The sequence below is a fragment of the Agelaius tricolor genome, unplaced genomic scaffold, assembly GCF_023055355.1.
Source record: "Agelaius tricolor isolate 1412-34295 unplaced genomic scaffold, bAgeTri1.0.p SCAF_21, whole genome shotgun sequence".
Classification (NCBI taxonomy): Eukaryota; Metazoa; Chordata; class Aves; order Passeriformes; family Icteridae; genus Agelaius; species Agelaius tricolor.
Genome location: NW_027269281.1, coordinates 8598760 through 8626483, shown reverse-complemented (window position 1 = coordinate 8626483; position 27724 = coordinate 8598760). Strand labels below are relative to the sequence as shown.

The 27724-nt window shown below is 44.7% G+C and overlaps 1 protein-coding gene and 1 long non-coding RNA gene across 4 annotated transcripts in view; both read left to right on the top strand.

Annotated features, from left to right (window-relative positions):
• LOC139598963 (protein FAM219A-like) overlaps positions 1-27724 on the top strand; it is a 269866-nt gene that overhangs the window by 14608 nt on the left and 227534 nt on the right. The gene's annotated exons all lie outside the window — the stretch shown is intronic.
• Positions 18968-26725, top strand: LOC139598990 (uncharacterized). Its single transcript, XR_011682118.1, has 3 exons — positions 18968-21190; positions 24396-25351; positions 26320-26725. It is a non-coding gene; the product is annotated as an uncharacterized lncRNA (long non-coding RNA).

Genomic DNA, 27724 nt, shown 5'->3' with positions numbered 1-27724 from the left:
TTCTGTCTATGGCTATACAAGAAAAGTCCAGCCAAAGGCCACTCCATCATCTCCTCCCACCTAGGATTCTTCTCAACTTCTTCGGACATCTTTCCCTTGCACAAACTTGCATCACACTGGCCCATTTCCTCCTATTTCATCTCTCTCTTCTCATTCAGCTCCAGGTGGATCAGCATTTTAAGGTTTCCATCATCCAAGAAAAGTGTTAAAATCTTGGGCTCTGCCTGCCCAGAACTCTCCCAGGACTGCTGGGCACCTCCTTGCCGCATCCCCCCCTTCTCCTTCTCGGCCGTGCTGTCAGCACATGATATCAGATTTCAAGGTGGCACAAGCACAGGCACAGGCTCTCTCTCTCTCTCCCGGGGGGGCTGCCCAATGCCTCTCAGTGCTCCTCCACCCTTCCATCTGGCAGGGGCCTTGGCCTCCCTTCTCTGTCCAAGGCCCCGGCCTACCTCACCTGGCTGTATGGCTTCCCCTCCCCCGCCCAGCCCACAGCTGGGCAGGGGAGGTCTGACCTCTTTCACTCACCAGAACCAAGAGAAAGTTTTCCTGGGAGTTCTCTACTTTTAACCCCCTGTGTTCTCAGAGGCGTATCCATGTCCTCAGTGGCCACACCAGGTGCCAATATTCAAATCTGAGCACCTATTGGTTTGACCACCAAACTCCCAAAAAACTCACTTCCTTTTCAAACCAGGACAAAGACTCACAATGAGACTGTACTTTAGAATATGCTATCTCCAGAAACTCACAATGCCTAAAAAAGCTTGAGTGTCTTACTTAACAGCAATATCTCTGTGTGAATTGAATATGTGGATGTAACATCAAGATGGCCATGACCACAGAATCAACTAGGTTGGAAAAGACCTTTGAGATCCTCAAGTTCAACCTATGACCTAACACCACCTTGTCAACTAGACCATGGCACTTAGTGCCACATCCAGTCTTTCCTGAAACACCTCCAGGAACAGTGACTCCACCACCTCCCTGGGCAGCTGTCTTACTTTGAAAAGACAGGTGTCTGCTAAGGAAGGCAGCAGCCTCTCTTGAAATGGAAAATGTAAACCCTTTCTCTCTGAATTATTACAATTTTGAAATTAAGGGGCTCTCAGGCAAAGATACAGGAGTAGGAATAACAGTTCTTTATTAGGGAAGAAAATAAAAATAAAAATGCAGTAATACAAAACAACACTGATAGAGTCAGAATATGACCTGACACCCATTTGGTCCGGGTGTTGATAGCAGTCTGATTGAATGGTGGCTGCAGTATTCCTGGAGTGACAAATGTGGTTCTGTTGAAGCAGTGGTCCTGTAGAAGGGTGTAGTTTTCCTCTGAAGGTCCAGTGGTAGTGTAGATGGGCCTGGTCTTTCCTCTGGGAATCCAGTGGAGAAGACAGCTGTTCCTCTGGGAATCCAGTGGGAAAAGGCTGCTTGTGGTGTTCCAAATCTCAGATTATATCCAGGTAGGAATGCTTGGATCCTCCCCCTGGGCTGAGAATCTCACAATGAGATGATGTACTGTGGTAATCACATATCCTCTGAACAAGAGAGAGACATAGTTCTCCCAGGATTTTCCTGAGAAGCTGTGAGAAAGCTCAGAGAAAGAATTAAAAGAATTATTATCTCAGTCTCTGCACCTGGCAAGCAATCTCTGTCAAAGATGTTTACAAGAAGGAATTGTCCCTTCTTGACCAATAGGTGAGAGAAGATTTCTAAAGGCCAATCAGGTCTTAGGTCCACCATTGTTTCTATAAGAACTGTGAATTTCTAATAGTAAAGTGCCTTTTCATGCCTTCTGATGATAGTCTCTATCACCTTTATCTGTCCCTGACACCCCTTCGCTGATAATGTACTTTTATCAGTCATGCAGTGAGACTCAATGGCCTATTAACAGAAGCTATCTCCCCAGAGGGAGGATGGGTTGTGGAAGAGATAGAGAAAACTGCCCCACCTGGTTTTAACAGGTGGCCCAATTAATAGAAGATAACTGTCCCACCTCTAACTATTACAGCTGAATCCGTGATGTTCATATGTCTGAGACATAACACAGGACAGAACTCCCTTTTGGTCATCAGAGAACAGCATCGTTTATTGTGTCTAGCACCTTTTATAGCCTATTCAAAACTCCCAGGTCAGGACATCTCATTGGTCTATTCCTGTGCCCCTAGACTCTGAACCAATACAATGTCTGCATCCTAGGAGAGCTCCCATTGGTTGTGAGCTTCTGTCAGTCAGCCCAGAGGCTGCTCCATGCAGCTGACCTGAGCTGCTTATTATAACTTGATTAATACTACTGCAACATCTCACTGTTTTGTTTTTACTAAAAATTGTGATCTGTTCTCTGTAACCTATTTGCAGGAATCCCAATCAAACAGGGTGACAGAAAAATAGCATGGTTTTAATTTGTATGACTTATATACAGTAAAGTTGCAGTATATTGGTTTAGAGTCTGTAGGCAAGAATTTCTTAGTGTTTAGGTTACAAGTTACAACTTAGCTCTAAAAACAATAAACCACTCAAGTCTTAAAACTGTTAAAGAAAAGTCTAACTACTAGAAAAAACAATCTGTAAACAGAAAAACAGTTTGTAAACAGGAAAATTAATTTGTAAACAAAGTTGCAAGTTAAATCTTAACTCTAAGCTGAATTTATAACTTTGAAATATTCAGCTTTAGAACTGTGAGAAAAAACAAACTTAACAGATAAAGCAATTTGTAAATAAATAGAGTCTTTATATGAACTGTTACTTTAAGAGTCCCAGATTTCTATGAGGTAGTTATCAGTTGTTTTGGTTACATGGCTTCATGATGTCTGATGAAGGGACATCGACTGGTGTCTGTGGTTTCGAATGTTCATTGTAATGCATTTATCTTGGTTTTAGGAAGCTGAATTATCATAGGATCATTGTACTGTTATATGGTTTACTTAAGCCTCAAAGAGGGGCGTGTACTCTCACCCCAACCCCTTTTTCCCCCCTAAGTAAGCCTTTATTGACATCTAGTGTAAGAAGAATTTTCACAAGAATGATAGTGCAACCCATTTATCCCTGAAAGAAAAATCTAACACCCAGAATAGATGACTTTTATCTTTTAAAATGATGACAAGTGGCAGAACTTTAGCTGAAGAACCCCACAACTGAAATTTGCCTATGACAAATTAATTTTGTTATGAGTATCTCAGTGGATATCCCCTGGATCTTACCCATCCTTCTCAAAACAATGCAACAGTAATCACCAAGAGTACTGAAAAGATACATAGCAACACATACACTAAAGATTCCTTGATGCATAATAGTAATTGCCTGAGTCAGAAATGCAACACTTTACTGACTGTAGGGTTATTGATTTTGGTCTTAACAATCCCAAATATCCACAATGAATATTGTACTATGAGTTCCAGGGCATATCTCACAAACAGTTGCGCATTTTTGTAACTTTTGTATGGTAACCCCTTAGTGCTTCCATTAAAGTTTTTGGAACATGACAACTGTGATTTATCAGGGGGTAAAGTGGTTGTGAGACTCTTGAGGGGTGGAAAATTGGTGTCTGTTTTCTTCTTCATCATCCATTTATAGGGAAAGGCTGGCTCCTTGCTGGGTTGGATGAGAGGACATGTTGGTTTTAGTTGCTTTGAGACAGTTATCCCATGTGACCGACCCCATCTCTTCGGGTAGACTCGATTCTTTCTGCCCCCAGGGTACCAGACTATCTGAGCTGCTTATTATAACTTGATTAATACTACTGCAACATCTAACAGATGGCAATAGAATACACACTCCCCAGCCACATCTTGCATTTGCAACCTAAGATAGCAGCCCATTCCAGGGCCCAGTCACTCTTTCTGTGAAGAACCTTTTTCTAATGTCCAACCTAAGCTTCCCCTGGCACAGCTTAAGACTCTGTCTTCTTGTATTGTCTCTGGTTGCCTGGGAGAAACGGCCAACCCCCACCTGGCTGCAACCTTCTTTCAGGTAGTTGTAGAGAGTGATATGGTCTCCCCTGAACGTCTTCTTCTCTAGGCTGAACAACCCCAGCTCCCTCAGCCACTCCTCATAGGACTTGTGTTCTAGTCCCTTCACCAGTCTTGATGCCCTTCTCTGGACACCCTCCAGGGTCTCAACATCCTTCATAAATTGGGGAACCCAAAACTGGACACAGTACTCAAGGTGTGGCCTCACCAATGTAGAATACGGGGGAAGAATCACTTCTCTAGTCTTGCTGGCCACACTGTTCCTGATACAGGCCAGGATGCCATTGGCCTTCTTGGCTGTGTGGACACATTGCTGACTCGTGTTCAGTCTGCTGTCAGTATCCCCAGGCCCCTCTCTGCCTGGCTGCTGTCCAGCCAGATCCACAGGTGAAGTGTGAAGAAAGGATTTATTCCATTATTTTGCTGGCAAAACAGGGACCAATACACTGCTAAGCTTATGTCATTTTAGCAGGGGCAAAAAGCACTCAGGCTGTTCCTGGTCTCACATATCAAAGGCCTGACACAGGCACAATTTTTCACAAGGCTGTGTTTTACAATCTACAAGCTTCTTATTTCCCTTCCCCCCTGCCTTCACAGTAGGCCTAGGCCTGTGAAGAATGCTTTTTAGGTCTTTTTATAGCATTATGTTATCTGACTTCTCAAGATAGACAGAAACAACAGTGAATTTTCCCAGCCTTAATATTCTTAGTACCCCCCAGCTGCAAGGTCATCTTGAGCACAACTCTCTTTACCAATCTTCCTTTTTTAACCCTTTCCTCCTCACAGTCTCCAACAACTAGTATCTTGTTAATCAAATCCATTGGGATCTGATGACGTCCATCTTGCCATTTTATTGCTAAAAACTTGAATCTCTTGTGAAAGTCCTTTGACCTTACTTTGTTTTATGGCAAAACTGGCTTTCAGAATGATTGGGACTATTTTCTTCCCTTTCTCAAGATTTTCTTCTGCTGTATTGCCTCATACGATATTATCATCAATGTTTTGCAGATATTCTGGAGGTTTGCCCTGTTTCAGTGCAGTCTGGATCAGTCCATGGCAGAAGGTAGGCCTCTGTTTCCACTTCTGGGCAATCAATTCCAGGTGTAGTGGATAACCCTCTGCTGCCAAAGGGATGGAGAAAAGTGCATTAGCAATATCAATCATGGCATACCACTTGGCTGCCTTTGACTCCAGCTCATATGGAAGTTCCAGCATGTCTGGTATGTCAGTGCTTGGCAGTGGTGTGACTTCATTAAGGCAACAATAATCTACACTTAGTCTACATTCTCCATTTGACTTTCACGCTGGCCGTATGGGACTATTAAAGGGCGAGCAGGTCCTGCTGATCACTCCTTGGCTCTCCAGTTGATGAATCAGCTTAAGGATGGGAATGACAGAATCCCAGTTGGTGTGCTACCAGTAAACCATTATGGTAGAGATGGGCACCTATTGTTCTTCAGCTTTCAGCAACCCCACAACAGAAGGGTCCTCCATGAGGCTAGGTAACAGTCAGCTGTTGGGATACTCCTGTCACTCCAGAAATGCTAGTGGATTCTGCTTCTGCATAGCTTGATGGCATTATGGTACACTGTGCAGTAGATGGGCAGTAAATACACCAGTATCTACCAGAGATCCACAGGATAAGGATACCCCGTGGGTCTGATTTTCCAGGCCCTCTGATTTATAGAGTCCAGTAAACCCAGTTGTCCCTCTCCTCTACCTGGTCTGAGGCAGGGTTCCTCTCCTACTGGTCATAGGATTCTCCATTTCCTGTAGCAGTAGAATTCCTTTCCAGAGGGTCAGGAGTAAAATCAGCCTTTCTACCACCCTGCAATTAACATACTCATGCCTCTAGGGTCAAAGTAGGTTTTCTATCCCACTTACTCATGTCCTCTCCATGGTCCCGCAGGTAAAACCACAGAGTACCCTGTGGTGTGTACTTTCCATATCCTTCCTCATGAGTGGGAGGACACTTAGTGTTCATGGCTGTGATGCTGGTCCATACAGGTAGGGAGGGAGTAGGATCTATCCTCTTGAGTTGCTGGACCAGTTTCTCCACAGCCAAGACAAAGGAGGAAGAGAGATTGTCATTGTATTCCTGGAGCTGGTGACCCACTTCATCCACCGTTGGTGGCCCATTGTTACTGTTGTTGCCAGTGGTTTGGTGTGCAACAATGGTGCACTCCCATAAAATTTCCACCACATGGGTCATTGGACTTTGGGTCTGTGGGTAACTGCACATTTTTTGAGTCAAAATAAATAATCTCTTGCATGGCTAATTGTGGTGGTTTCAGTTCAAAACTGGGCAGAAACACCAATTTCATGTAGTGGTTTTGGTTCACCAATATCAGATTTCCCCAATTTTGAGATTTCCCAACCAATGTGCTGATGAGTGTGGTGGGCTTCAGTGCTGGCCAATCACCAAGGCGCTCACTTCCTGCTGTGAGATAGGATTAGGAGAAAGGCAAAGCAGGCTCAAAACTTTGAAAGGGTATAAAGAAATTTTTATTAAAAGTAACTAAAAGTAAAAAAGTAGTAAGAATCAAAACAAAGCCTTCAGACCACTTCTCCTCCCACAACCTTTTCTTTCCCACTGACAATGTAAAGAAACCAAACCTAAAATTTCCAGTCAGTTTACCACCTCTAGAATAGTCTTTCTTCAGTTCACTTAGGGAGAGAAGTCCCTCTTGTTAAGGTTATGGAGATTTCTCCACAAGAGGAAAGAAAACAGTTCTCTCGTGGCTCTCAGTTTTGTCACGAATAACAGCTGCCTGGGGAACCCTGCCATCATGAAATCCTTCCCATTTCCACAAGCCTTCCCACAGCTTGTTGATGGGCCATGTTGACTTATGGGGTATCGTTTTAAAGATGAGCTGTTCAAAGGCAAAAGTTCTCATTATCTATTTCTAAAATCATCTTCATGCCTGGGAACAGAAATCTTCTTCTTCTCCTGGAAGCACAGGACTACTCTCTTTCTCTGTTCAAACTTCTCATAGGATCACAGCTATTTCAACATCTGCTTATCTTAGCATGGAGGCCTTTGCTCGATATTAATTTGAACACTTTCATCTCCCCATAGTTTAATGCATTATAGGAAAAAAAGAGTCTTTTCTCCATAGCTTACAAGAGGATTTCATCCCCAAGACCAAGGCATCTTCTCCTCCCTCCCATCTGGGACTTAACTTCTTCCTCACTGTGAAAAACGCTAATCACTTGTTTTTAAAATTTTAAAAGTTTAATAGTAAGAAAATGGTTATAAAAATAGTAATACAATTAGAGTAATAATAATTTGGACAATTTGAATTAGGACAATATGAGACAATAGACAATAGACACAAAGAGTTACAGACATCCGGGTACCTTTTTCATAAGCCTGAAAAAGGACACCCATTAAGAAAGGATTAACCCTTAAAAACAATAGCCTGTTGCATATTCATACACCTCATACATGATGCATAAATTCCATTCACATACAGGATTCTGTCTGGTCATTGTCAACTTCTTCCTCATAAGCCTAAGGTGTCATCCTGGCTGTGCGAGGCAGGAAGAAGTTAGTTTCTCCTGATAAGGGAGCAATAAATTCCCTTTCTCTGAAAGATTTAGGTGTCCTGTGATTGCTATCTCAGTGCGAGTCCTCCTCTCTTTAGAAAAAAAAGTATCATACATAGCATAGTATCTATTTTAACATTTTGTTATAACCTAAAACTATATTTACCACACTACTTAAGAGAATTAATACAGCATTACTTTCTAACACAACACATATAATATTCATTTTAATATTTGCGCAAAGCCAATCATAAAATACACATTTTTCACACTCACTGACCTTTATGTCTTCATGTTGTTCCTTTACATGCTTGCATCTTGTTCCTTTCTTGCTCTCCAGGGAGGCTTGAAGCACTGAAAGGGTTAACATCCTGCCTAGGGCCTACCCGACCTGCTGGTAACTTGTGGCAGGAGCCGCGGCTGGGACTGTGTCAGGATCGGCCTCATGGTTGGTCTTTGTTTTTCTCTGTGTTCAATTCCCTCCGCAGGGCCACTCTGCACGGGCTGCAGGGGTCTCTGGTCTCAGCCGCTCTGGGGGGAGGAGGCCTGACGGCAAGATCTTAACAGCCGCAGTCAGCCCTGCTCCGGCCTGGGCTCCGCAGCCTCCCCTCCACCTTCCTGCCCTGCAGCTGCTGGGGCCCCGGCCCAGCCAGAACGGGGCTGATGGGGGGGCCGGCGGGCGGTCCGGGAAGGAGGAAAGGGCCCGGCCTGCGGCAGGGCCAGCCGGCCCGGCCTGGGCAAGATGGGGGCCAGGGCCGGGGCCTGCCACCTCCTTGCCAACCGGAAAAGAGAGAACAGGTTCCCGTTTTTTTTCGTCTTTACATGTCTTTTTCACAGAGGTGTGTCCAGCTTCTCAGTGGTTCAACAGACTGTCAGTTACACAAAAAGCTTTTGCATCATTTCCCCAAATTTTCCTTCCATTCCAAACCATGACACTAATTCTCTCAGGTACTGGCTACCTTGCTTTACTGCATTCTACTCGCCTGGATGACATATAACATCTTCCTTTAATGCTTGATAGGAGTTGCTTCCAGAAGCTAAGGACTCCTGTCCTTCTTCCAATCATCTTGTCAATGCCTTTTTGACTAGAAAGTGATCCCAGATGCTAGGCTTCTCTATCCTCTAATTCCAAACTGTTAGCACTGTTATCACCTGTCTGCTCTCATGCAGGGATGATATGTGTACCTGGATGATGGCTGAAATATTTTAGTATGTCTTGCAGCTCATTCAAGGATAAGGATTGAGTGGTTACCTCTTGTTCTGGTTCTGCCTCTTCCTCCTGTTCCTGTGATGGCACTGCTTCATCCTCCTTTACTAAATGACCTGTCTTTCATGTCCATTTCTTCTTGTGTATAGGGGCAACTGATGATGGTATGGGTTGGTTCTCTGATTTAGCTGCATTACCTATCACTGGGGTCAGACAAAGTGAGCAGAATGCCAGGATGAGAGAGGGGAACATGTGCTTTTTAATTCTGAAAGCTTTCATTCAGGGAAAGCCCTCAGCTTACCTACATGGACTGTAAGGTATATGCAGCCTCTTGAATCAGAGAGAACCAAAAGGTTAAAACTTCAACAACTTATGAGTTGTTGAAGTAATGTCCCTAACAACAACGCTGGCCAGTATCGGGGACAAGCAGTCATTTATTCACCAAGGGTGACTGACGAAACAAAGACTGAGAGGGGTTTATATACACTGCAACTTTTATCCCCCTTCTGCTGAGTTCAGCCCACTATTTTGTCAGATACAGATGTATCATGTTTCTTCTCGCTGTTTTTCTGTGAAGCAGTATTGCCATCTAACGTTCTTTTCTGGTAATTTTGAGGAGGAGTCGGGGGGAGATCTCTTACTTCATCACCATCATCTTTGTCATGCCATCCTCCACATGGCCTTTCAAGCCTCACACGTGCTTTTTCTTCTTGTGATGTCCCATTTATTATTTTATTGTTCTAATTTCTTATTTAGACATCTAATTCATCTCTAGTTATAAAATAACTCCAAGGCTCCTCTAGCTAAAACAATTCTCTTTTGACTAAAACTTGTGATGTATAGCTACTTTTCCTTACCACAGGTATAACACATTCATCAGTCTAAGCCTGAGTTACTCCCTGTTCTTTCCCACAACATCCTTATTTTATTAGAACAAAGTTATCCATTCACTAAAACTAAGAACAGCTAAAGCAACAAGATTATAAAAACTAAGATAGCAAAGTCACAGAAACAAATTTCTTAACTATTTTCAATATAGTTCCTTATAAAATTCAAGATCATTAAGTTTCTTAGCTAAGAAACGCACTTCTTCTCTCCCCCCTTCGCTCTCAGAACAAGTCTTAGAAGTGCAAAACTTATTATTCAGCATAAACAGAACAGATTTTTGGGGATACAAGCATCATATACCCAACTCAGGACATTAATATATCTCTTTCACTCTTGAGTTGTATCATCCTTGCTGTGAAATTGAAGACTGAATGTGGTAAGAGAAGAAGACTGGACCTCATCACTGATTTGATCTGTGGAGTTGGAGATTAAGAATGGAGCTGGCTAATGGCAGGACTTGGAGTCAGTCATGAAGGTGTACCTGTTTTTTCCAGACATCTTAAGACCTTGTCTGGAGTAGTTGTCTTTGGGCTTCTGTGCAGATCTGTTGCTTTTCACAGTCTGTAGAAATGCACCTCTTTCCTCATACACTCACAGCATGCATCTTTAGTGAAGTCTTGTGCCATTCTGAAAATAAGGTCCTTGTGAGGTTATTCTGTCACTATAAAATTGACATTGTAGTGATGCAGCCACTTGCAACTAGTAAATCTGTCAGTTCCAGCTCTAGCCGTGTGTGGTCTCCCTGACTGTTATTCTCCTTTCTGAGGTTTTGTCCTGGTTTTGTCTGTGATAGAGTTAATTTCTTCTAAGTAGCTGGTACAGTGCTATGTTTTGGATTCAGTATGAGAATAATGTTGATAAACACATGTTTTAGTTGTTGCTAAGTAGTGCTTACCCTGAGTCAAGGACTTTGCAGTGTCTCATGCTCTGCCAGTGAGCAGGTGCACAAGAAACTAGAAGGGAGCACACCTGGGACAGTTGACCTGAAATGGTCAAAAAAATCTACACCATAGAGCATCATGCCCAGTATATATACTAAAGGGAGTTGCCTGGAAGAGGGGCCGATCAGGGTTCAGGGATGGGGTTTGGCATCAGTCAGCAGGTGGTGAGAAATTGTATTGTGCATAACTTGTTTTTTCTTGGGTTTTTCTAATCTTATTTTTAAACATATTTACTATTATTATTATTATATTTTAATTTTATTTCAATCATTAAACTATTCTTATCTCAACCTACAAGTTTTGATTCTCTTTCCTGTTCTGCTGGTGTGTGGGGGGTGAGTGAGCAGCTGCATGGTGCTTAGTTGTCAGCTGGGTTTAAACCATAACAGGTTTAAAGTAATCTTGTACAACAGATTGGTGTCCATTTTGGAGTATGTAATAGAAAGCAAGCATTTGCTTCTTTCCTTTGACTCTGAGGCTAGCAAGGTGGAGAGAATGAAATTCTATGTAGATGTTTTCTTCAGCTTCAAAGAGTACCTGCTTTTGGAAATAGCCACTATTTATTCACAGAATAACAGTTTATTGCTTCTCTGGGAAGAAATGTTCTCTTAAATGCATGCCAAGTATACTGACTATATCCAAACTGCTTTTACTAAGTGAGATGTAAAGTCCTCTTAGTTAGGGACCAAGAAATGTTATTTTCGGCAGTAAAGCTGAAGGATGGCGGGGAGGGAAATGATGTTTGTTTTTTCACTAAGTTTGCCACAGGCACTGGAGGAGCTTTTGAGTTCGTATGAAATGGCTTGCTTTGGTGGTGGCCTCTCCTGCTTCTTGCCTTCAAACAAATCTCTTTTATGGTTGGCAAATAAATGATCTTTTTTTTTTTCTTGGTGGACTGAATATCTTTATCTTCCTTAAATGGAGTTATTTTTATGTTTTCATCAGTTCTTTATTTCACTCCTACGCACAGTTGTCTAACTTGGGATTTTTTATGTTTCTGTGTGTACCTCTGTGAGGGTGTTCTCAGATTTAAGGTACTGCAAATTCCTTTTTTCCCCTCAAAGTGAAGAAGTGCTGTAGTCTTCACAGAAGAATGTGCTTCACACTGGATTTTTGGCAGTTTATAAGCTGAGGAGAAACTGCTAGCTAGTGATTCAGTTTCTCTAAATCTGTGTGTGTGAAAACATTGATCAAAACCAGAATCTAAATCATACTCTAGGATAAAAGGGAATGGTTATGTGTCTCGGTTGGAAAGACAGGAGTCTACTAAGGAAGGCAGGAGCCTCCCCTGAAATGGAGAATGTAAACCCTCCCCACCCCTCTGAATTGCTATAAATTTTAAATTAAGGGGCTCTCAGGCAAAAATATGGGAGCACGAAATAACAGTTCTTTAATAGGGAAGAAAATAAAAGGATAGAATAAACAATGCAGTAAACCAAACCAACACTGACAGAGTCAGAACACGACCTGACACCCTGTTACTCAGGGTGTTGGTAGCAGTCCAATTGGAAATGTGGCTGCAGTCCTCCTGGAGTGTCAGGTGTGGTTCTGCTGGAGCAGAGATCCTGTAGAAAAGGGTGTAGTCTTCCTCCGAAGATCCAGTGGAAGAAAGAGGCAGCTGCTTTTCCTCTGGGGAAGCCAGTGGAGAAGCCGTGCAGTTATTCCAGTCTCCAGATTATATCTGGGTAGCAACGCTTGGCTCCTCCCTCTGGGCGGAGCATCTCACAATGGGATGCTATAGTTCTTATCAGTCATGCACTGACATTCAATATCCTGTTATCAGCAGATGTCCCCTCCCGAGGGAGGAGTGATTGTGAGCACTCAGAGAGAGAGATAAGGCAAACTGCCCACTTGGCAAAAGACAACTGCCATACAGTTGGTAATAGAATACGTCTTGCCTTGCAATCTGGAACAGTATGGTAAAGGAGTTACAGGACATCCAACTCTTCTTGAAAATGCCTTATAAATACATCTGTACTGAAGTTTAACTGTCAAGAATTGACTCTTTCATAGAATAGAATCATTTAGGTTGAAAAAGACCTTTAAGATCATTGAGTCCAACTACTAACCTAATGCTACAAAGTCCACCACTAAACCATGTCCCAGAGTGCCACATCTACACTTCTTTTAAATACCTCCAGGGATGATGACTCAACCACTTTCCTCTTGTCCTATCACTTGCTACTTGGGAAAGGAGACTGACACCCACCTGTCTACAACATCCTTTCAGGTAGTTGTAGAGTGCAATAAGGTGTCCCCTCATCCTCCTTTTTTCCAGACTTAACAACTCCAGTTCCCTCAGCCTCTCTTCATAAGACATGTTCTTCAGACCCTTCATCAGCTTTGTTGCTGTTCATTGGACATGCTTTAGTGCTTCAATGTCTTTCTTGTAGTGAGGGACACAAAACCAAACACAGTATTTGAGGTGTGGCCTCACCAGTGCCGAGCACAGGGAGACAATCACCTCCCTAGCTCTGCTGGCCATGCTATTTCTGATACAAACCAGGATGCCACTGGCCTTCTTGGCCACATGGGCACACTGCTAGGTCATGTTCAGCTGGCTGTCAACCAGCATCCCTAGGTCCTTTTCTACCAGGCAGCTTTTGAGCCACTCTTACCCAATCCTTTAGCATTCCATGGGATTAAGAGCCTGAATGAGAGATGTGAGACTCCAGGCAGCTCTTTAAAATGCAGTTTATTACATCCAAGATGTTACAGCAGTCCAAGGTCGTGGGTGACAGAGCCTGTGCCTACAGCTGTCAGCTCCAGCTGCAGGCAAGCCTGGAGATCCTTTAGTTTTGGTTACAATGCATTATATACTTTTCTTTGCTGAGCATCTTAATACAGAAGAACCAATCTATACCTTAACTTTTACCTATAGCCTATCAAAACTACTATAATTACCATATTCATGTTACTATTCTCCAATCACTAAAAGTTAGTACATTACAGTTTAAGCTAGAAGTTGTCTTTCAGTTTTCTTGCAGTGGAAAATTCTGAGACCTTTTTTCTACTTGCAGCATTGGCAGTCTTGTTTGCCTGTGCTATCTTTCTGCTTGGTAAAAACATCTTCTTCTTTGAAGTGGGTTTATCCTTTGCTCTAAGTCATAAAAACCCCTTCTAACTAACATACCCTTTGCCTTCTTGGTTATCCAGTAAGACTGGCTCAGCAATTCTTTTCTTCTATATCAAAACTTGCTTCCATTTCTATTCCTTCTTCAGATTCTACATTCAAAAATCTTTCTGCCAAGCATACATATCTGTGAGACTTTCTTGTCAAACTTTCATCCTTCCCAACACATGGGGTTTGTTGTGACCCAAGTACAGGATTCAGCACTTTGCCTTGTTAAATCTCATACAATTGGCCTTGGCCCATCAATCAGCCTATCTACATACATCTCTCTGCAGACCCTTCCTACTCTCCAGCAGATCAACACTCCCACCCAACTTTGTGTCATCTGCAAATTTACTCAGGGTGCACTCAATCCCCTCGTCCTGACCATCAATAGAGATATTAAACAGAACTGTCTCCAATATTGAGCCCTTGGAATCATCCCTTGTGACCAGCCACCAACTGAATTTAACTCCATTCATCACTGCTCTTTGGGCCTGGACATCCAGCTAGTTTTTTACACAGCAGAGTATGCCCATCCAAGCCATGAGCAACCAGTTTCTCCAAGTAAAACAAGCGGTTTTCATACAAGCACGTCCTTTTCCAATATATACAAGTATAGTATCAAGGGTTTCATCAGGATGTATTTAAAACTGACAAACATTTCGTTCATTGTCAAGACAAATGTCTTGCGCCTTAATGGTGTTACTTTAACAAATAAATCCTTGTTGTTCTCATACAAGACAGGTAAAGCCAAAGCCATGCATGCAAGCAAAGGAAAACAAGGAATTAATTCACTGCTTCCCATGGGCAGGCAGGTGTTTAGCCATCTCTGGGAAAGCAGGGCTTAATCACATGTAGCGGTTACTTGGGAAGCAGACACCATCACTCCAAATGTCTTCCCCTCCCTCCTCCTTCCCTCCCCTCTTTATATACTGAGCATGACACCATATGGTGTGGAATATTCCTTTGGTCAGTTTGGGTTAGCTGTCCTGGCTATACCCTCCCAACTTCTTGTGCACCCCCAGCCTACTTGCTGGTGGGGTTGTGTGAGAAGCAGAAAAGGCCTTATTAAGTATAGTATCAAGACAGTCCATAATTGCTCTCTGTAGTCCTGTGGGTTGTATTTTGAAAAATTAGAATAAGTTTGGGGCTAACCCAATGACTAAAGATAAAATGAAGAGCTGTTGTTATCAATGATGACCACCTAATAAATCAGACGATGGGGAACGTGTTATTGCAGTTTAATATAAATCTTACAGTTGATGTTGCTTTGCACTGACTTCGTAAATGGGATGTTTTTTATGTTGATGCTTTTATGACATTGTATAGAGATCCAGGTATTCAGAAAAAGTGTAAATTGGGGGGGAATATGCTGATACCATGTGTCACTATAGGACACGAAAGAACACAAGTGCACACCGCTGCTCTCAAGGTGAAGAAAAAAAGGGAAGTTTATTTTCTGACTCCCAACATTTATCGTTTTCCAAAAGTGACAGTGGATTGGAGGGTGAAAGTGCCACCTCTCCAATGACACTGGACAAACCAACAGTCCATCAAATTTCTCCTCCTCCATAAAAGAATGCAAAACAATGGGTTATTTACAGAAAGTGTGTGAGAAAGTTTGCTACAAGAATGTCAACATCAGAAGGCTTAGAAAATCTTAAAAAATAAGGGTGACATCTCACCCTTTTTTGTTCAAAAAAAGAAAAAGAGAAAAGAAAATGAACAATGTGAAAAGAAAAACATGAACAATGTTCAGTGTCCATTTGCGGAGGAATCATCGGAGTGATCACTCGCGTCGTCTGCATCCGAGTCATCACTCAATGATTCACCCGCTTGATACCTTTCAGTTTGGTCACTGTTTCCATTTTGCCTGTCGGCCGGATTCTGTCTCTGCAGTTGCAGGTCAGGGGGAACACACTTCGAAGGTACCCAGCGTACCCCAGTATCTGTGGATACACAAGCATACCCGTGCCCCGAAGCGATAAGGTCATAGGGACCTTCCTACTGTTTGGTGACTAAATTCCACACCCGAACCTTCACTCGAGGCTGATGTGCCTTGTCCGCAGCCTGCAATGAGAGATGGTGATTCAAAATGACAGGATTATTTGAGTTCTGTGGCACAGTGAGATGATTGATTGTGCACAAAGCTTTTGCCAACCGACTGTGTGGGGTTTCACCTTGCATTCCCCATTTTTGTTTTTGAAGAACCCGCTTCAGAGTACCATGACCATGTTCTACAATAGCTTGACCAGTCGGAGAATGAGGGATACCAAACTTGTGTGAGACACCCCACAACTGCAGGAACTGCCGCACCTTTTGCGATGCGTAAGCAGGACCATTGTCGGTTTTCACAGCAGAAGGTATGCCCAGAACAGCAAAGGCCTGCCTCCAGTGGGCAAGGACATTGCGGGCCTTTTCTCCAGTGTGAGCAGAAGCCCACATCGCAGAGGAGAACGTGTCCACAGTGACATGCACATACTTGAGCCGGCCAAACTCGGCAATCTGGGTGACATCGGTCTGCCAAAGCTCCAAGGCCCGAAGGCCTCTGGGGTTTACCCCTGCTGGCAAAGACGGAGCAAGTGCGTGGCAGTCATCACATGACTCAACAATGTCACGAGCCTCAGTTGGCGTCAGCTGAAACTGCTTCTGCAGGGTATGTGTGTTTTGGTGGAAAAACCCATGGTGGAAAAACCCATTGGCCTGCGCGAGTCTATCAGGCTGAGGCGCTACCCATGCTGGGTTAGCCAACTTGTCAGCCCTCGCGTTACCGTCCACTATAAAGCCTGGCAAATTGGTGTGACTCCTCACATGCAGAACATAGAATGGATGAAGTCGGGCCTGAATGGCACACCACAAGGTCTTCAGTAAATGAAACAAGGCAGGATTACTGACCTCCTTCAAAACCGAATTACCCAACCGCTGCGCGATGTCGGCCACATAGGCGGAATCCGTGACCATGTTGAAAGGTTCCTGGGAAAATTTCTCAAATGCCATGACAGCAGCCCTCAGTTCAACCAATTGGGCTGACCCATCCTTGTGGCCTTCCAGAACCTGCCACTCAGATCCATCCCTCCAGGTAACAATGGCCTTCCCAGTCCTCCCTGAACCATCAGTGAAGACAGTGGGTCCTTGCACGGGTTCCTGGCTATTTTTGGGCCGCAAAGAGATTTGTGTGAACTTTGCTATATGCAGTAGCCTATGGCTGGGCAGATGATAAGTGATCTGCCCTGAAAAGTTTTCCAGAGCACTCTGCAGGGACACACTGTTTGCAAAGCTCCAGTCAAAATCCTCCCGTTGCACCAGGAGTATGATCTTTGCAGGATCCGCACCCATCAATTGCAAACACCGTTGCCGGCATTTGATTATCAAGAGAGCAATCAGCTCAAACAATGCGGTTGCAGTCTTCTGCGGCTGATGGGGCAGGAAAACCCATTCCAGGATGTGGAAGGAATCAGACCATTTGTCACTCCATTGGCCAATGATGCCTGTGGGATGCGAATCTGGAGTGGTAATGAACACAGTGACATCAACAGAGGGATCAGTGTGATGAACTTGGCAAGCTGAAACAGCTTGCTGAACCACCTCCAGCGCCTTACACGCCTCAGGGGTCAATGTACGAGGCGACTTTAGATCAGAGTCTCCTTTCAACAAATCATACAGAGGAGACAGCTGTGCGTCGGTTAGTCCCAAGTACGGACGTAACCAAATGATGACACCTACCAACTTCTGAGCATCATTCAGTGTCTCCATAAAATGCACAAATTGCACCTCCTGGTGATGGATTGTCCGTTCCAGAATTTTGACCCCCAAATACTTCCAAGGTGGTTGTTGTTTAACCTTTTCTGGAGCCACCTGCAGCCCATGAGCATGCAGAGCATTGAGCAACCAAGGCTGAATCCTCAGCAGCTCATCCTGGGTGGACGCGGCCACCAAAATGTTGTCCATATAATGATACAGACGTGCATCAGGAAACTGCTTGAGAACTCCAGACAAGGCACAGGCCACATACCACTGGCATATGGCAGGAGAATTGCGCATGCCCTGAGGCAATGTCCTCCATTGATATCTCTGTGCGGGCTCAGCATTGTTAATCGTTAATCGCTGGCACCGAGAAGGCAAACTTCAGTCTGTCATTGGGATGCAAAGGAATCGTAAAGAAACAATCCTTCAGATCCAAAATGAGGACCGGCCAGTCTGCGGGAAGCATGGTAGGCGATGGCATGCCTGCCTGCAATGTTCCCATGCTTTCCATCACGGCATTGACCTTTCAAAGGTCTTGCAACAACCTCCATTTCCCAGATTTCTTTTTGATGCAGAAGACAGGAGTGTTCCAGGGACTGGTAGAAGTCTCCAGATGACCCTGGTCCAACTGCTCCTGCACCAGATTTCAAAGGGCAACCAATTTATCTTGAGGGAGGGGCCACTGGTTCTCCCAGACAGGTTTGTCCACCAGCCACCATATAGGAGGCGTAGGACACTCTGCGCCCTTCACTGCAGTGGCCCCCATCAAAAACCCGTCCTGATGTGCACCCCCAGACGGACAGAACATCCCTCCCCCAGAGGTTGGCAGGAGTAGAAGTAACATGAGGCCTAACCCAGGCCTTCTGTGTCTCTGGGTTCACGACCAGCACGGGCCGCTGGCTCACGTAGCATTGCACCGTCCCTCCCAGGCCCGCAACAGACGTCTCCACCGGATTCAGGGGCCACTCGGGGGCCAGGCAGGAAGGGAGAGAACCGTGACGTCAGCACCGCTGTCAAGAAGCCCACTGAGGCAGATCTCCGACGGCGTCGCACCAGGGATGGACAGGGTACACAGCATCTCGGGACGGTCCTTGGTCAGGACCAAGCTGCCAGCTTCACTCGACTGGTCAGCTGTCCTGCGAACAGAGGACTTAAAAGGCACAAGTTGAGCAAGTCGCGTCCCTTTCCGGATCGTGACGGGGGGGGGAGGGGGGTGGGTGTGGAGACCGTGGCAGAAATCTGCCCTGTGAAATCTGCATCAATGAGCCCCAGGTGCACAATGATGCCCTGAAGGGTGGCACTAGACCTCCCCATCAGGAGACCACTCATGCCCCCACCCAAGGGACCAAAGGCATCCAGGGGAACCTTGTGTATTTTACAAGATTCTAAGACAACTGTTGCTGCTGTGCAGACATCCACACCTGCTGATCCGGGTCATATCAGCAGTCGCGCTAAAGGTAAATACCTCAGCGCCCTGTCACGCTGCAGCCCCAGCAGGGGGTGCCGCAGCAGACGCAGGTTCCAGCACGGCGCGCAAACCCGGTGCGGACCGGAACAAGACCAGCGTGGGGCCCTCGTCCCCCGACAGGGAAGTGGGGCGGGGCGTCGAGAGAGGTGCGGCCCGCGGAGCCACATCACTGCAGGGCGGCACAAGGGAGCCCGGCACACCCCTTATGAGCGTCCAACCTGAGACGCGAGACTCCACAGCGGGCACCGCTCCTGCCGAGAGGAGCGGGATGGGCTGCCTGCCCACTGGAGCGGGGCCTGACAGAACACCGACCGACACTGCCCCTGGCTGCTTCAACCGACTGTGCATGCCCAGCAGGCTGCACAGGCCCAGAGACGGGCGAAGCTGCCCCCGCCGCACTCAGGGGGAATGTCATGGAAACACCACAATTCAGACAAAGAGTCGTCACCGAATCAGACTCAGTCAGAGGCGGAGGCTGATCCAGAGACTCCCCGCCGCCCCCAAGCGCCGGGAAGGCACAAAGAGAGGGCGGCACACCCCCCCGCCCCGCCGCCTGCGCGGGGTGGGGCGAGGACGGCCTGCCGGCTACACAGAGCCTCCAGAAGCCCACGGGGCTCTGCCCCCCCGGACTCGGGACCAGCTGGCCAGGAGCCCAATCCACCCCGGGGGAACAATCGCCATCCCCCGAGTCGGATCCGTACCCCAGCACACCGTCCTGGGGTGGGGGTGAGGGCTTCATATCGCACAGAAACCCAAACCCCCCATCGTCCACGTCCGAGACAGAAGGGCCCCCCTGGGAACTCTGAGGGCTACAAGAACCAGACCCCCGCCAAATCTCCTCACGCTTTTTCCACTGCACCGGCAGCAATCCCACGTCTATGGTGCAATCATCAAAGAGGGCCTCCATGAGGCGGACCCCCACGAGAGACCACGCCTCCCTGGAGAACGCCTCTGCAGGGTCTGAAAAGAACCCCTGCTCTCTGGCCCACAGAAACAGCCTCTCAAAATCACTCCAGGAAACGGAAACCTGTTTCCACTCCAGGACCTCCCTCCAGAGGTCCAAAACAGGCAAAGCACCAAACAGGGGAGGGGAACGACACGACCTCACCGGCGATCCGGACTCTGTGTCTCAGCCTAGGCTGCAGTCACTTCGGCGGTCACCAGATGTCACTATAGGACATGAAAGAACACAAGCGCACACCGCTGCTCTCAAGGTGAAGAAGAAAAGGGAAGTTTATTTTCTGACTCCAACATTTATTGTTTTCCAAAAGTGACAGTGGATTGGAGGGTGAAAGTGCCACCTCTCCAATGACACTGGACAAACCAACAGTCCATCAAATTTCTCCTCCTCCATAAAAGAATGCAAAACAATGGGTTATTTACAGAAAGTGTGTGAGAAAGTTTGCTACAAGAATGTCAACATCAGAAGGCTTAGAAAATCTTAAAAAATCAGAGCACAACCATTTATTGAGAAGGAGGTGTAAAGCAAGGGGATTGTATGTTGTGGAGGGGATGAACCTGAACATGTGTGAATGTTAGTTTCCTTCTTTTCACCCCCATATAACATCAAGGTAGGGACAGATAAAGAGAATAGAGATCAAAATAAGGAGCATATGGGTAGTGCCTATTGTGGGCTGGTCTCAGAGGCATACTCTGCTACTGATACCGATGACTTTAAGACAAACAGTAGGTCTGCCAATTTTTGTATTGAGACCGAAATCAGCTAGGAAACATACTTTCTAACACAACTTGAAGCAGGAAGGCCAAGGGGTATTTAAGGCCAAACACAAAGCAAGCAAATGTCTTGATCCTACCTCCTCTTGGAATTTCTATCTGAGTGAACACTGCTGGAACCCAGGAGTTGGTAGTGTTATTGATGGATAATGAGATGATTTGGTCTCGCAATTAAAAGATAACTATTGTGTGAATATTAAGAAAAACTTTAGTGATGTATAGTTATGTTATTGTAGTTTAGATGTCCTCTGTTCTCCCCATAGTTCCCCTTTCCTCCCCCCTGTATTGTTATCATCAGACAGCCTGGGTTGTCTAGGACAGGTAGAGAGAAGGCATGCACGTGTGCCCCTTGCATGGGGCAGTTGGGAATGGAAAAGCTTGTTGCTAAGGGGGTGTGGCATGAAAACACCCGACCCTCCAATCAAGTTACAAGAAAGCAGTCTTCACCAATAAACGGCAAAGAAGAGTTAACTGACAGACTTTGGGAGGGGCCAGGGTTGGCTGATGAAACCCCCAGGTGTATAAAAAACTGAGCATCCATCTTGAAGATGAATTGGCCATGTGGTAAGCAGCCATGAGGTAAGCAGCCATGAAGGCAGTTCCCAGCACTGCAGTTTTTCCTTATTTAGTCCTTTTGTTGTATTTTTGTTAAGGTTTAATAAACCTTTTAAAATTTTCAAAGTGAGCAGTTGTTTCTCACAGTAGCTATGTGTGCCTTTCTCCATCTTTTCTGTCTTTCCTTCTTCTTATTCCCTCTCCTTGGAATTTTTGAGTAACTTAAAAGTGAACAGGCCTAAAGTTTTCTAAGTTAAATGGGTTAAGTTAATGCTTTGGGAAGTGTTTCATGTTGATTGAATGCCACTCTAATCCTTTTGCCAAAGTCCTCTGATTTTCTAAAGTTGCCAATAAAGCTCTTTTTGTTGTTTTGACCTCTTGAGAATATCTAATTGGTATTTCTCCCATTCATCTAACTCAGAGTACATGAACAACTGTAAGCCCTTTTAAGTGTCTCATCGAGCAATGTTGTTTGGGGCCTTACATTTTTAAAATGGTGTAGTCGGCAGGATATTATTGAGTTGACGAAGAGGTATTTTATTTGGAGTTAACTGCTCATCAAAGAATAAAGGAGAAAAATAATTTTCGGTTGAAACTGATATTCTCTGGCAAAAAGGTTATGGAACCCCGGGTATAAAGCCTAACCTGAACTGCTCTCTGCTAATAGAATTGTTAAAAGCTTGTCCAGACCCAGACAGAGAGATGTGGGTTGAGAAACACTGGCAAAATCCGCAGTTATTTGCTGAGAAAATCGGAACTTTGGCAAAAGAAAGAAAGAAAAAAACCTGTAAGGGCCAAGGCCTGGAATCTACATGAATGGAGGCCCAACTCAGAGAGAAATATGTTGTGGAGTGCAAACAGAAAAAGCTGGTTTAGTTGCAAATTGCTTTAGAGGCTGAAACAATAGGACCCCTCAGGGCAGTGAGAATTTAAATCCCAGAAGAAGATAGCTCAGAACCTGAGAAACCAGTCTAACAAGATTGTCCAGAGCCAAAGAGCTCTAAAGAATTGCAAATTAACACTGCTGGGGGAGGTGTGGAGGATGAACCGGGGTTTTCCAGCCTTGGGGGAGGAGCTGGGCTTCCCTGAACATGTCACCCCTTCAGCCTTTGTGAGGAGTTGGACGCAGTCAAACCCCTCCCCTCCCCCTAAACTCTGCCTGCCTGTAAAAAATGAGGAGGCAGAGAGGGAGGTGGGACTCCCTGAGCATGATGTCACCTCTCTCCACTCCCTGGAGGAGGGGTTTGACTCCGCAAAACCAATCCCCTCTGCCCCTCACCCCAAGCTCTGCCCTCTTGTAGACAGAATTTGCTTATCAGCAGGCACAGCCTACGCTAATGTTATCTCACTCTGCAATAGAAGCAGTTAAGTTGCAAGTGTTATAAATGATCAATCGTGAGCCAAATTATCAAAAATTTCGAAAAGATTTATTAAACTATCTGAGTGACCGAATTTCGGTCCCTGAGACCACCACAGCCAAAGAGGCAGCGTCGAGCCCGGGATCGGCACTGGGTGAACCTGGACCTGACCTCTAGCGCGTCAGAGTCTCCCCCGTTCACAAATGCTGCTTCTTGTGGCGAGGTTTTATACAGTTTATTGTGCCCGAGGCAAAGGTGTCCAAATTTCTTTTGTAACTCTTCACATTCATCGCTGTTCTTTTCAATGTGCAGAGCTGGACAAAGGTCGGATCCAGGTGTGCAGTCAGCGTTGATGGGCTCCAGGGAAGCCGTGTATGTGTATTCAGATATATAAGTTTGGGGTCGCTGACTATCTTTATTGATGCAATCCGCAAGGCGATAAGTGATCATCACCCTGGAAGCATCCATTCTTGCGTTAAAGTGTCGATCATTATCTTAGCTGTGTCCGGGAATTCGTTGTAATCTGAATAGACATCTGCTCTTGGGCTGAGGTGGTCAGAGACATGTGTTTATATTTTTACAATCTTTTATAACATACATTCTTTAATAGCATGAATTATCCCTACCATATATTACGCAAGGGAACACTTGCAATAGACCCAAAGAAAATTAATTTGACAATGTTTTGAAAAATTTTACTAATGGGAGGAATGAAATAAAGCTTTTCGAAGAGGAAGCACATAACAGAGTGTCCTGGTCTTTTGCCCAGGAAGCAACCTGTTGTGTGAAAAATTTGGACCTGTTAGAGGGGGAAGAACCCATCCCTCTCCCCACTCTAACATGTGCTAAAACTACTGGGAGACTAGGACGCAGCAGGATTCCAACCAGTGCATAAGAAACAGCTGATGCCCCATCGGCCTTCTCCTATGTTATGGTTATTTATTGCAAAATTTAAGGATCAAGGCCGAGAAAAGAAACTCTCAGCACCACCTCTAAAAAGTGGGCTGTGAGAGCATGGCAAATTCAAATATCCTAAAAAGCTCACTGGAAGTAAATGGAAATTTAGTTTCCCTGTAATTCCAATGAAGCTTTGTGAAATGCTCCTACACTGCCTCCTTCTGGCAGTAGTGAGTATTGAGCCTTGCCTGCCACTTTTGCAGGGCCCTCATGGCAATAACAGTAGACTGATCCCATGCTTGGGGGGGGAGTCTTAGTTGAGCTTGAGCAGTGCATGTGCATTTGTGCCAGAGAGCTGTGGCGCAGTGATATTAATGGGTAGTTGCTGATTACCATTATTCAATGCCTGAGTTTGAGCCAAATCTACACATTTCGTTCACCAGACAGAGTATTGTCCTCCTGTCAAAATTGTCTTAAAAAGAGATTTCCAATCCACTGGTAACATAGTATGTCCTTCTGCAATTGCATCCAATAAATTCATAGTAAAGGAAGAATGTAAACCATTTTCTTTCACCGATCTCCTCAGTTCCTTTACCATCTCATATGACAATTGTTCATGATGTGGGTTTTGATTACAATATACAACAGGCATTGTTTGAAAAAATTCATTATTACCCTCTTCCAACGCTCACCTCCGGCATTTCTGTATAAACCTTTCTGGTTCAGGTCCTATAGGTGGTATTCTTTCCTCATCATAGTTGCTAGAGGAATGGGACGAGGTATAAGACAGTGGTTGAATTTGTGAAATATTTGCTGCAGCCTTTTTGCATGCTATTTTTAGTATTTCTTCCGCGCTAGGAGCACCTGCCACCATAGCACATACTGGGGCTAAAGGAGGATATAAATCTGGTTCTTGTCCAGAATCAATAGGACTGGGATCAAACAGATCTTTTTCTCCGGATCACTATCCTCAGGTGATGTTTCATTAATAAAAATAACAGAATATGACAGTGATTCATGCGGACCATCCACAAGGACGTGATCTGCTTCCTTAAATTGTTACAAAGCCAAGTATACCACACGCCAAGTAATAATGTCATCAGGGTGGACATCGTGATGAGAAATGTGGCAGGTTTGTAAACTTTCACCAACCTTTTGCCCGTGAGTAAGATCATAGGAACCATCTAATAGATACCAGGGACAAAATTTTTTGACCCATATAAGCAATTGGATGAGGCTTTGGGGTTGCAGTTTATAACCCTGTTCCCTGGTGATGCAAAACAGACAGTCTTTATGCAGTTTTTGGGATTAAGTTGCGCCTTGCCTCATTATAAAAATGCTGCCCGACCATTCACAAAAGGCTAACCTCTTCTATAGCCAGTTATGAGAGGAGCTCCTTCGTGATCAGCTGAACACAAACATACTAATTCGGTTGGGGTACGCCACTGGACTGGATCAGGTCAGTAGTAATGAAGTCCCTGTAAACTTTGGAGCCATTTGTGGCGTATGAATGTGACACTCATAAACTGAGAGCAAAACGAATCTGTTTATTGCAGAGTTAAGACAGTACCTATACACTTAGTGAGAGAATCTTTGTTCAGTCCTTCCCATGCAACCTGGTTGCAGGCCTGTAATAAATCCATCATCCTGACAGTTTGTTAGTTTCCTCAAGGTTTGCAGGCTTTGAAGAAGCAGGATGCCTTTCCTGTTCTCAGTGTGTAATCTAGGTTCTTCCATGCTTCCCAGGAATTTTCTGCAGTGCCAGGCTTTGCTGTTTCCTTACAAGCTGGTCACCCCCAGCCTGTGCCTGAGGGTATTCTTCCCCAGGTGCAGGACTCTGCACTTGCCTTTGGTGAATTTCAGAAGATTCTTCTCTGCTCAACTCTCCAACCTGTTCAGGTCCTATTGAAGAATTGCACAGCACTGCAAGGTATCTTCCTCTAATTGTTTTTGCAGCAGTTCCATTTTTTAAAAGAGCACTGTATATACATCTTCTATTTCCTTTTCTAGGTCCCGTTCCTTCCTTTGTCTTCTCTCCCTTTCTTGATATGCCTCTTGTAAACCAGTATCTAGCATCTCCTTTCCCTTTTCCATACTTTATATGACCCCTAATTGCCTTTAAGTGGTCTTCAACAACTTAATTATGCCAATTGTTACGAGCCTGTTCTTCTGAGAATTTGGAATTCATTCACTCTATGCCTTGAATTTCAGAAAAGGAAACAAACTACTCATCTTTTGTGAAAGTTGTAAAGCCAGTATGTTTATACAGCGCTGGACACATGTGGGGATTGCTCCCCTTAAAAGGACATGCGTACCTCTGGGAACTCCAGATCTCTTTTTATCTCCCTTACTAATCCATGTGCATTGATTTTCACAATAAGTTCATAAATATTCATTTTACTGATTTCGAGTTACACTTGCAGCTAGGTTTTTTTATCATTAAGTACAGAAAGAACTCCTGGGTCATCCTGCCCTGCCTCCTGCAGCCTCTCTGTCTCTCCTTATCTCTGTCCTTTGGCTGAAGCAGTTTCTTCGAACATAGGGGTTTTTTTACGAGAACAGGCAGTCAGACTAAACAGCTATGTTAACAAGATACAGACTTAATCCAAATATGTACTTTTTACCTAAATCGGAATGGATTTCTACTCTGGATAATTTCCACTCTGTCTCAGCCTCTATAAATATTATTGCTTGCTGTCCTGGGTTGTAAGATATGTGTGTATTCTATTTGCCATCTGTCAGCGGTGGGGCAGTTATATCTTCTGTTAGTTGGGCAGTTTTCTTTATCTCTTCCACAAACCAATCCTCCCTGGGAAAATATCTTCTGCTAATGGGCCATTGAGTCTCACTGCATGACTGATAATATTACATCATCTCATTGTGATATGCTCTGCCCAGGGGGAGGAGCCAAGCATTCCTACCTAAATATAATCTGAGATTTGGAACACCACAGGCAGCCTATTTCCACTGGATTCCTAGGGGAGCAGCTTTTTTCTCCACTGGATTCCCAGAAGAAAGACCAGGCCCATCTACACCACCACTGAACATTCAGAGGAAGACTACACCCTTCTACAGGATCACTGCTTCAACAGAACCACATTTGTCACTCCAGGGGGACTGCAGCCACCATTTAATCGGACCGCTATCAATGCCCTGACCAACAGGGTGTCAGGTCATATTCTGACTCTTATCAGTGGGTTTTTTTGTTTGGTTTTTTTGTTTGTTTGTACTATTGCATTTGTATTTTAATTTTCCTAGTAAAAAACTGTTATTCCTATTTCCATATCTTTGCCTGAGGGCCTCTTAGTCTCAAAATCATAATAATTTGGAGGGAGGGGGTTTACATTTTTCATTTCAAGGAAGGCTTCAGTCTTCCTTAAGCAGACACCTGTCTTTTCAAACCAAGACACTTGCCATCCTGCTGACTACTCCAATTTGTTGCAAATGGAGTGATGCAGTTCACTCGTGAGAAAAGCAACAATATAGTTAATTTACATAAAATAGTGAGTTAGCAAAATTCAGTGGTAACTGTGACAGTGGTTTAAGAAAATTCAATGACAAGGTACAGTTGATTATTTACTAAATAGAAGACAGGGTCAGGAAAAACTTTCAGGGAGTCCCTCCCCATGGGTCATGAGGTGCAGAAAGTACCCCCTTGCTTTTTCAATGCTTTCTCAGAGAGGAGTCTAATTGCAGCTGGATCCAAGCCTGGTCCCAGACTTGGTCAACAGTTTATGTCTGAAGGATTATATGAGCACAATCAATCCTTTACATGACTTAGTGGAAATTTCAAAGTTTAGTATGCTATTAATCTGTTGCAGCAAGGGATTTCTCAACCTTGAGGAATAACTTTAGGAGTTGTCCCCACTCAAGGGGAGATCCTGGCATGCAGCCTGCTGCTGTGCAGGAAAGCTCACCAGGCCCTGGGCTGTCCACTACTTAATAAAGGTCATTGACTTATACTTGCATACTGGAAAGATGCCTAGGTCACAGCCTTTGGCTACCATGTTGCTATTCATCCCCTAAACTCCAGAGTAAGCTAAATACAGTCATCATAACTCCCACTGGTGGTTATGACTTAAACAGTGGGGCGGGGAGACAAAGGAAGGAAGCAAGCTGGCAAGCACACCATCACAAGTCAGAGATGAGTTTGTGGCCATAAATGCCAGGAAATATCACAGGACACTGACCAGCCCCAGCTGGTTCATGCTGAATATTAAGTAACTCTTTTGCTAATACTTTCGAAAACAAATCATTGGTGAAAAGTTGATGGTAAAGCAACTAGAAGGGGTTCTTTTTGATC